The sequence below is a fragment of the Lontra canadensis genome, unplaced genomic scaffold, assembly GCF_010015895.1.
Source record: "Lontra canadensis isolate GAN:19392208 unplaced genomic scaffold, GSC_riverotter_1.0 scaffold5, whole genome shotgun sequence".
Lineage (NCBI taxonomy): Eukaryota > Metazoa > Chordata > Mammalia > Carnivora > Mustelidae > Lontra > Lontra canadensis.
In genome coordinates, this window is record NW_022630999.1 from 20846630 (window position 1) to 20856320 (window position 9691).

A 9691-nucleotide genomic window follows, 5' to 3' on the forward strand; every position below is an offset into this window, starting at 1 on the left:
TGCTCAGATTCTTGATTTCACCTGGTGACAGGTAGTGCAAGCTGTAATGATGGCTTCATGGTAATGCACAGCTGAGTGTTTGCTCTAAGGGTAGATTCCACTGCGGCTTGGTCTATGGTCAGCTAAGGGAGCAGAGGAAATCATACCTTCTCTGTGAACAAGGCTCTGCATGTCTTGGTTGCTTCACAAATGCTTACTGATGGTCATGAAAGAAACAACTCTCCAACTTCCTATACTCAGTTTTTTTGCCAGTAGGAAAATTCTTTTTCAGTAGGTGGCAATGATTAAAACAAAACAAAACAAAAACAAACAAACAAACAAACAAAAAACAAACCAACCAGGCAAACACATTTCCTACTATAGCAAGTATAGTTTAGTGAAAGTAGCAATGAGTGTGCCTTCAAAGACGAACTGAAGTCCGACTTTGCTACATACTGGTTCATTAGCCCTGGACAAATGATCAGGCCTGGCTTCCTAATCTATTAAAGTAGAAATAATGATCTTTCATTTCTTTAGCGTATTCTTGTGAAATTAATACACAGGAAATGTTTTGTATACCATAAATCACTTATGATAAAGATTAGATCAAACTTTTCTTGATCAAGGCACTCAAGAAAACCAGGCACTGTGTTAAACACCTTTTATGCATTATCTTATCTAACACTCAAAATCTCTATGCAGTAGATACTGTTTGCTATCCTCATTTTACAGAAAAGACAACTAGTGGCTAGAGGGCTTATCTAACTGACCAAGGCCACAAAGCTTCTCCCCTGGCCCATACCTGGAGGACGGAAACAACCATTAGCACCAGAGACAGAAGGTCAGCAGGGAGATGATAGAAGAGCCAGGACAGAATACTGTATAAATATACTGATTATATCATTTTTTCCCCTCAAAGTAAGTTAGGTGTACTATTCTTGTACATAGGATGTCTTTAGGACAGGCACAAAGAATTTTTTGTAAGCTATACATTTATTTTAACATTAGGAAAGTATATACATCTAGCATAGCAAATCCCTGATTTTAGGGTTGTGACTTCCTAGGATGAGAGTGCAGTTCCTAGATACTCAGTTCAAAGAAATAAGGTGATTTAAAGACAAATATAAAATAATAGTACAGGTGTTATGCAGATATGGTAAAATCAGACGTATGATAAAACTGTTTTAAGTGTGAGACAGCTACATCATAAAAGCTGTAGTTAAAGATGATGATATGCATGGCATTTACCAAGGCTTTACATAATAAGATTTTGGTGTTTTGCGCATATGGGCAATAGAAGGGTGTAAAAATTCAGATGTGGACTTTTTTTTTTTTTTTTTAAGTAAGCTCTATGCCTGTCATGGGGCTTGAACTCCCAACGACAAGATCAAGAGTCGTATGCTCCATGACCTGAGCCAGCCAGGTTCCCCCAGATGTGGACTTTTACATAAGGCAAGCTGAATATAGTCAATTCAAGATCATAACAATAATATTAATCATAATAGTTATCATTTATTGGAGCTTACCGTGTTTTAGAGATGCTGTGTAACACTTTATACTCTGGGCCTAATTTAAGTCTTCAGTTCATTTGCGCTTAGAGAAGCTGCTGTGGGAGGAACACCAAGAAACAGTATATCTACGCTGTCCCATATAGTCACCCCTAGTCACTTGTGGCTCTTGAGAAGCTGGAATATGGAGAGTCCAAATTGAGATGTCCTGTGAAGGAGTTCAGAATACCACCCCGAAATACACCCCTTTGGAATAAGGATTATTTTGGGCTGATTGCACTTGAGAAACAGTAGCCATAGAGAGCTCTGTGCGTTCCCTATCTGCCAAAAGCTGGCATACACGTCATCTTATGAAATTGTTCCTTCTCCCCTCACCCATACCTGGAGGATGAAAACAACCTTAGCACCAGAGACAGAAGGTCAGCAGGGAGATGGGTCTGTACAAACCAACCTTACTATAAGAACCCTAGTCTTTCATCTGTCTCCTCCATATATTTACCTTCCTACAATTTACCGTGTCTAGAAGCCCGAACTCCTTTTCTTGTGTCTAGTCGCTTCTCCACAACTGTTCGGCCTTGGTTAAAATGACATGTAAGTCCCTATATCTAACCTCCTTTCTAGGTCTTCACTTCTTTCCTATGAAGACCTCTGTGCACGTAAAAATTAAAATACTAACATCAAATAAAATATGTATGCCTTTCTTCTGTTAATTTGACACTTGTCAGTTTAATTCACATGGCTTTATTACCGAATATAAGAAGGTGGAAGAAAAAAGTTTTTTTTTATAATATAAGAAGGTGGAAGAAAAAAGTTTTTTTTATCTTCTACATCTGTCAGTGTAAAATACACATTGGAACTCAAAGACTTAATATGGGAAACACAGTGTGAAATATCTCAACTTTTTAAATATTGATTACATATAGAATTGACAATATTTTAGATATTCTGGTCTAAATGATATGTTAAAACTAATTTTACCTGTTTTTTTTTTTTTTGAAGTACTAGAAAATGTAAAATGACATACATGGCTCTCAATTTTGGCTCACACCATATTTCCAGCAGACAGCACTGCTCTAAGTGAGGTGTACAACTATACTCTTGGCTTATACCTGGGCTGAGGTCCCAGGTTAGGTTTTCAGCTGGGAAGATAAGGTCTTTCCTTTGGTTTAATTAGCAGGTATAAATGCAAACATACCCAGGGTTCGACTACTCTGCTTCTGCATTTGCATTTTCCTACAGAGACCACCAGCTGCTGAAAAGCCAGAGAGGGATAACGAAGTCTGCTTCTTGCTGCTTTAGAGCCATTAAACTCTTAAGGCAGGACATTGCCCCTTGATTCTGTGTGCAAATAACAGAGTATTACAATTAGCATCTGTGTAGTTACACTGATATAATTTAATGGGGTCAGGGCAAATCACATTATTCTGGGGCTGAAGTGCATTCATGATGGGTAATTTATTCATAGGTGAGATATGGCAATTTCTTAAGAAGTCTCTCAGAGAGTGAGTTCCAGGACCCAGAGCTTGGAGGGTGATTGTTATTGTAGCAATAGATACCATTAAAACAGGTAAACTGAAATTAAAAATCCAACATGAGCTCTTTCTAGTTCTAACACAGGGTCACACAGCGAGGACCTAAAGAAAGAAAACCTCTCTTGTGCTAAATAATCATGATCCTTGCCATTTTTGTTTTCTCCCTACTTGAGTGGATTAGCAATAGTGTTGTCTGCAAAGCAAAGAATTCCGAAGTACATGCATGTGCCCGCACACGTGCGCATGCATACACACACACACACACACACACACACACACACACACACACAAATAAAAAGTCAAAATCCTTGAACAACAGCCATTTTGTAGGACTGGGTAAGTGAAACCCCACTTCCTGCTCTCCCTACCACTCCTCCTATAGTTTCTTATTTCCCCTCATAGTCCATTTGCTGCATTTAGGAGAAAGAGTGCTGGACTCAAAGGAGAATATCGAAGTTCAAGTCCTATTAAAGGTGATTCATGGCTTTCTGACCTTGGAAAAGTCCCTTGACTATTCTGAGCCACATTTTCTTCACCACCCCAAAAATGTTACCAAATATAGGAAGCAATATGGAAAACTCTGCCACATGGCCAGTAGTGTGACTTTTTTTTTTTTTTTTTTTTGGTAAGGCTCTCTGCTTATAATGAATTATTTTAATTAGTTTTGTTACTCAAAAGAATCTTCTGCATCAAAGCCCCCCCACCCTGAGATACTGAGGTGGCTTGGAGAGGAGGTGGGGATGAGGGCAGAGCCCAGTTCATATTAGGAATTCTGGTCCTTGGAGTTGTACTTGAGCATGACTTTCAAGCCCAATCCCTTTCTGGCTGTTTCATAAGCCTCCAGCACTTCCTCCAGAGGAAATCTATGGGTTACTAAGGGCTTTACTTTCACAGACTTGGAGGCATCAAAATCTCCATTGGCCATGTGTTGCAATATTGAAACATACCCTTGATATCCACCTCCTGGATAGCAGCGTGCACTGGGGTCACAGGGCTCCTCTCAGGGCCCAGCCTTGCGAGCACCAGGGTCCCACCAGAATGAGAAGCATCAATGCCCGAATGGATGGTGGGCCCCGCCCCTGTGAACTTGATGGTCACTTTTCACTTGCACCCCAGGAGATCTTTCACTTTACTGATGATTTCCTTAGGGCTGTCTTTGGAGATCTGGAGGATGATATTAGGCCCAACTTCCCTGGCTTTAGACAACTGAGAAGCAGACAGATGAGTCACCAGCACTTGAGCTGCAGCCATTGCCTTGGCCATGATCAGAATGAGCAGTCCCAAGGGCCCAGCTCCACACACAAAGACCCTGTTCCTCAGGGTGATTCCAGCTTGCTGGCAGGCATGCATCCCCTCAGACAGTGGTTCAATCAGCGCCCCTTCTTCAAAGGTGACATTGTCAGGAAGCTTGTAGCAGAAGTCAGCGTTGTGCTTATAAAACTAGTAGAGGTTCCTGTCATCAGGGGGTGTGGCATAGAAGAAGATGGATGGTGACAGATTATACCAGCTAATCTTGCAAAATTCATCTGTTTCTCACAGAGTGCTAGGCTCTGTGGCAACACGATACCCTGGTTTTAGGTGCTTGAACAGTGATCCCACTTTTATGACTGTCCCTGAAGCTTCATGCTCCAGCACCATTGGCTTTTCTACAATAAAATGGCCAATTAGACCATGCTGCCAGTAGTGGACATCTGAGCCACAGATCCCAACAGAATGTGTCTTCAGCAACACTTCATTTGGGCCTGGTTCAGGGATAGGATAGTTGTCCAAGTTCAGGTCTCCAGGTCTGTGCACCACAAGAGAGAGTTTCTCAGGCTCAGCCACCTCCATGTTGTTTTCTCCCTGCTGGGAGGAGGCTACACTCCATAGGATGCATGATGGTTCTGGTCCAGTAATGTGACATTTTAATGACCAAAACTTTTCTTCTTATGGAAGGAGCTGAGATGTCCTTCAACGGATGGATGGATAAAGATGTGGTCCCTATATACAATGGACTATTACTCAGCCATCAGAAAGGATGACTAACTACCATTTACATCGAGGTGGATGGAACTGGAGGCTTTATGCTAAGTGAAATCAGTCAGAGAAAGGCAATTATCATATGGTTTCACTCATTTGTGGAATATAAGAAATAGTGCAGAGGATCATAAAGGAAAGAGAAGAAGCCAGAGAGGGAGACAAACCATGAGAGACTTAATTCTGGGGAACAAACTGAGGGTTAAAAAAGGGGAGGTGGATGAAGGAAAAGGGTAATTGGGTGATGAGCTTAAGGATGGCACGTGATGTGATGAGCACTGAGTGTTATCCGCAACTGCTGAATAACTGAACTCTACATCCCAAAATAATGATAATATGTTAGCTAATTGAATTTAAATAAATAAATAAATAAATAAATAAAAACCCTTTTCCAACACTCATACCTTAGCTTTTGGCTGCTTATTAAACTTCTTCTTCATAAGAATAATGAGAGTTAAAATTTAATGAAAACCCACTATTAATTTAGTGTTAAGATGGTACTGCCTTCCTCTCTCTTAGTTTTTCTACTGTGAAATATTATATATTTTCTGAAGAAAAAACAAACATGTGGATTAATAAATCATTATAAGGTAATTATCTGTTTAAGTACAATCTAGATCAGAAAACAGCATTGCCAGCATCCATGAGAACCCCCAAAGGAACTTGGTTCTACAACAACTTCATTTATCCCCTTAAGAGTAACCAGTATTCTGGTTTTATGATAGTCACATTATTTGCCTCTCCTTATATTTTTAATATTAAAATATATATCTATAAACACTATGATTTTGGTTGTTTTGAGATTTTAAATAACCAGATCCATGCAGACACTTTTTTCTGCCTTCTTTACAGCATCACATTTGTGATAATCATTCTTGTTATTGTGTGTAACAAAGGTTGCTTCATTTTCACTGCTGTCCTCTGTTGTGTGAATACACAATGATTGATTTGTCCAATATTGTTGATAAACTTCTGGGTGTTTTCTAATTTGGACCTATTCAAGTAATGCTGCTGTGAACGTTCTTGTCCATTTCCTTTGGTGCACACGAATATGCCTTTCTGATGCATCTATTACTAGGAGCAGAAATACAAAGTCACAGGTAACAAACATGTTTAGCGTAAGAAGACACTGCCCGATTTTTGTAGAGTGGTGGTATCAATTTAGACTCCCTTCAGCAGAATTTGAGAGTTCCCTTGCTCTACATCCTTGTCAAAAGTTGGAATCATTGGTTTAAAAATGTTCAGCTAATCTGTTGGGTGTGTACACCGGTATGTTTTTGTGGTTTTAGTTTGCATTCCCATGATAACTAATGAACTCATTGTCATAGTCTGGTAGCCATTTGGATGTCTTCTCTGGTCACTGTTCAACTCTCTTCCGAACTTTTCTCCTGGGTTTTTCATCATTTTATTGATTTATAGGACTTCATTTTATATTCTAGATAGAAGCCCTTTATGTGTGTTACACATCTCTTATTCTATGCCTTGCATTTTCATTCTCTTAATGATGTCTTCATGAACAGATGTTCTTAATTTTGATGTAGTCAAATTTATCAAACTTTTATTTTATGTTACTGATATATCCATTTTAAAAGTCTTCTCCTACACCTGAGGTCATGAAGATGCTCTCCCACATTATCTCCTCAGGGTTTTATTATTTGTCTCTCACATTTAGATCTATAATCTACCTAAAATTGATTTTTTAAAAATGAGGTATAGGTAGGGGTCAAATTTTATTTCTATATGGATATCTAGTTTTGCCAGCGACATATATTTCAAATACTAATCTTATTCCACTACTCAGCAGTGTGACTGTCTTCATCTGGGTTTTCCTAAAAGCAGAGCTCTGAGGGAAAGGGTGCATGGAGGTCTTTTATTTGGGGACCCCAGGTAGCAGAAGTACAATACTGGGAAAGTGAAACAAGAAGATAAATTCAATACAGGATGTATAATAGAACTGGCTACTGCTATATGTAACTGGTGCTCAGTCTTTTTAAGGAGGCATATGAAATGTAACTTAGAACACTCTGCCTGGGAACAAAAAGAAAAAGAAAAAAAAGAAACATTTCTTCATTGGGTCCAAAGCTGGCTTCAGAGATGTTAATTCCTCTAGATCTCCAGATTGCAAATGTGTGAGTGCTGAATGTGGACATCCCACACCTGGGGCATTAGAGAAGTCTTAGGGCAGGAAGAAAGAGGTATGCAGTGTGGGTCAAAAGCAAGATGTGGTGACTAGCACATGCATGATGCTGGTGAAGACCAACATGCTGTTGCAGTAGCTGGTTAAAGTTAAAGTTGGAATGGAGAGGATTTTGATGTGATTCATAAAATGATCTTTATTTGAATCCATTGATCTATTTATCTCTATTTGAACTGATACCACACTTTACTGAAAATTGTAGATTCATATTCAGTCTTTGCACCCAATGGATCATGTTTTCCCCACTGTTCTTCTTCAAGAGTGTTTTGATGAATGATGGTTGTTTGCATTTTATGCACATTCTAGAGTCAGGCTGTCACTCACAAACAAACCCTTGGGACTTGGATTGAAATTACCTTGAATAAAAAAAAAGAAAGATGAAAGAAAGAAAGAAGAAAGAAAGGAAGAAAGGACCTTGAATCTATAGATAAGTTTAATGAGAAATGCCATCTTGATAGCATTAAAGTTTTCATGAATATAGTTATCCTTTAATTATTCTAAATAATGTTCTTTAACTTTTCTGCAGAGAAGTCTTACAACATCTTTTGTTAGATTTCTAGGTATTAGGTTTTTTTCTTTTTAATTTTCTAACTTAGTCACTGTTATATGGAAAAGAAATGGATTTTTGGATGTCCAGTGATGTTACAAAACTTATTAGTTCATTGTCATAATTTGTAGATAACTTATATTTTCCACATGTTGCAGTCAGAGCATTCATGAATAATGATAGTCTTTTCCCTCCTTTCCATTCTCTGCATGATTATATCTCTTTCGTGCCTTACTGTCCTGGCTGGGACTACCAATACGGTGTGGAGGGAAGGATGACAATGGGCATGCTTACCTTCTCCCAGTCTCAAAGGGAGAGTATTAGTATACGCAATTAAGTTGCTAATTAGACTGTAAAGGATGTTCTTTATTAGATAAAGGATATTATATTTTTACTTGTAGATTGCTAAGAGTTTTTGAAAATCACAAATGGATTTTGAATTTTATTTAATAGCTATTTCACAACTATTAAAATACATATTTTTCTTCATCACATTAATGTGATGAATTCCACTGATATTTTTTACTGTGTATTTCAGAATAATTTTAGATTTACAGAAGAGTTGGAAAGATGGTACCAAGTGTTTCCATATGCCTTCACCATTTTTTTTATTGTGTTATGTTATTCACCATACAGTACATTATTAGTTTTTGATGTAGTGTTCCATGATTCATTGCGTTTAACACCCAGTGCTCCATGCAATCCGTGCCCTCCTTAATACCCATCACCAGGTTCACCCATCTCCCCACTCCCATCCCTTCTAAAACCCTGTTTCCCGAGTCCATAGTCTTTCATGGTTTGTCTCCCACTATGATTCCTCCCCCTTCATTTTTTCCTTCCCCTAAATGTCCTCCATGCTATTCCTTATGTTTCACAAATAAGTGAAACCATATGATAATTGACTTTCTCTGTTTCACTTATTTCACTTAGCATAATCTCTTCCAGTCCCACCCATGTTGATGCAAAAGTTGGGTATTCATCCTTTCTGATAGCTGAGTAATATTCCATTGTGTATATGGATCACATCTTCTTTATCCATTCATCTTTTGATGGGCATCTTGGTTCTTTCCACGTTTTGGCTATTGTGAACATTGCTGCTATGGACATTGGGATGCATATGGCCTTCTTTTCACTACATCTGTATCTTTGGGTAAATACCCAGTAGTGAAATTGTACGGTAATAGGGTAGCTCTATTTTTAATTTTTTGAGGAACCTCCACACTGTTTTCCAAAGTGGCTGGGAATTTGCGTTCCCACCAACAGTGTAAGAAAGGTTCCCCTTTCTCCACAACTTCTCCAACATTTGTTGTTTCTTGCCTTGTCAATTTTTGCCCTTCTAACTAGTGTAAGGTGGTACCTCAATGCGGTTTTGATTTTAATTTCCCTGATGGCTAATGATGATGAACACTATTTCATGTGTCTGTTCACCATTTGCATGTCTTCTTTGGAGAAGTGTCTGCTCAGGTCTTCTGCCCATTTTTTGACTTGATTGTTTTTTGGGTGTCGAGTTTGAGAAGTTCTTATAGATCTAGGATATCAGCCCTTTGTCTATAGTGTTATTTGCAAATATCTTTCTTTTAATGTTCTATGGTATGTTAACTAAAATTGGATATTTAAGAAAAATTAACCAAACCTATATTATTGGGATTAACCTCAAATTGGTTATAATTTTTACCCTTTTTTATATTGCTGGACATGTCAATTTTTTAAAAATATTTTTGTATTTATGAGTAAGATGTGCTTAAATTTTCCTTTCTGACACTGTCACAGCCAGGGTTTTGTATCAAAATATAATCACAGGAATTTGGGAAATTTCATTCTTTTTTTGATTTTTGGAGGAGTTGGTAAAAGCTTAGTACTATAGTTCTTTCACTATTTGGTGGAAGTCTTTGTGAGTAGGCTGTTAAATTAT

The 9691-nt window shown here is 38.2% G+C and overlaps 1 pseudogene; it reads right to left on the minus strand.

Moving 5' to 3' along the window:
• Nucleotides 1-3782: 3782 nt before the first annotated feature.
• LOC116864421 lies at nt 3783-4849 on the minus strand (annotated as a pseudogene).
• Nucleotides 4850-9691: the final 4842 nt, after the last annotated feature.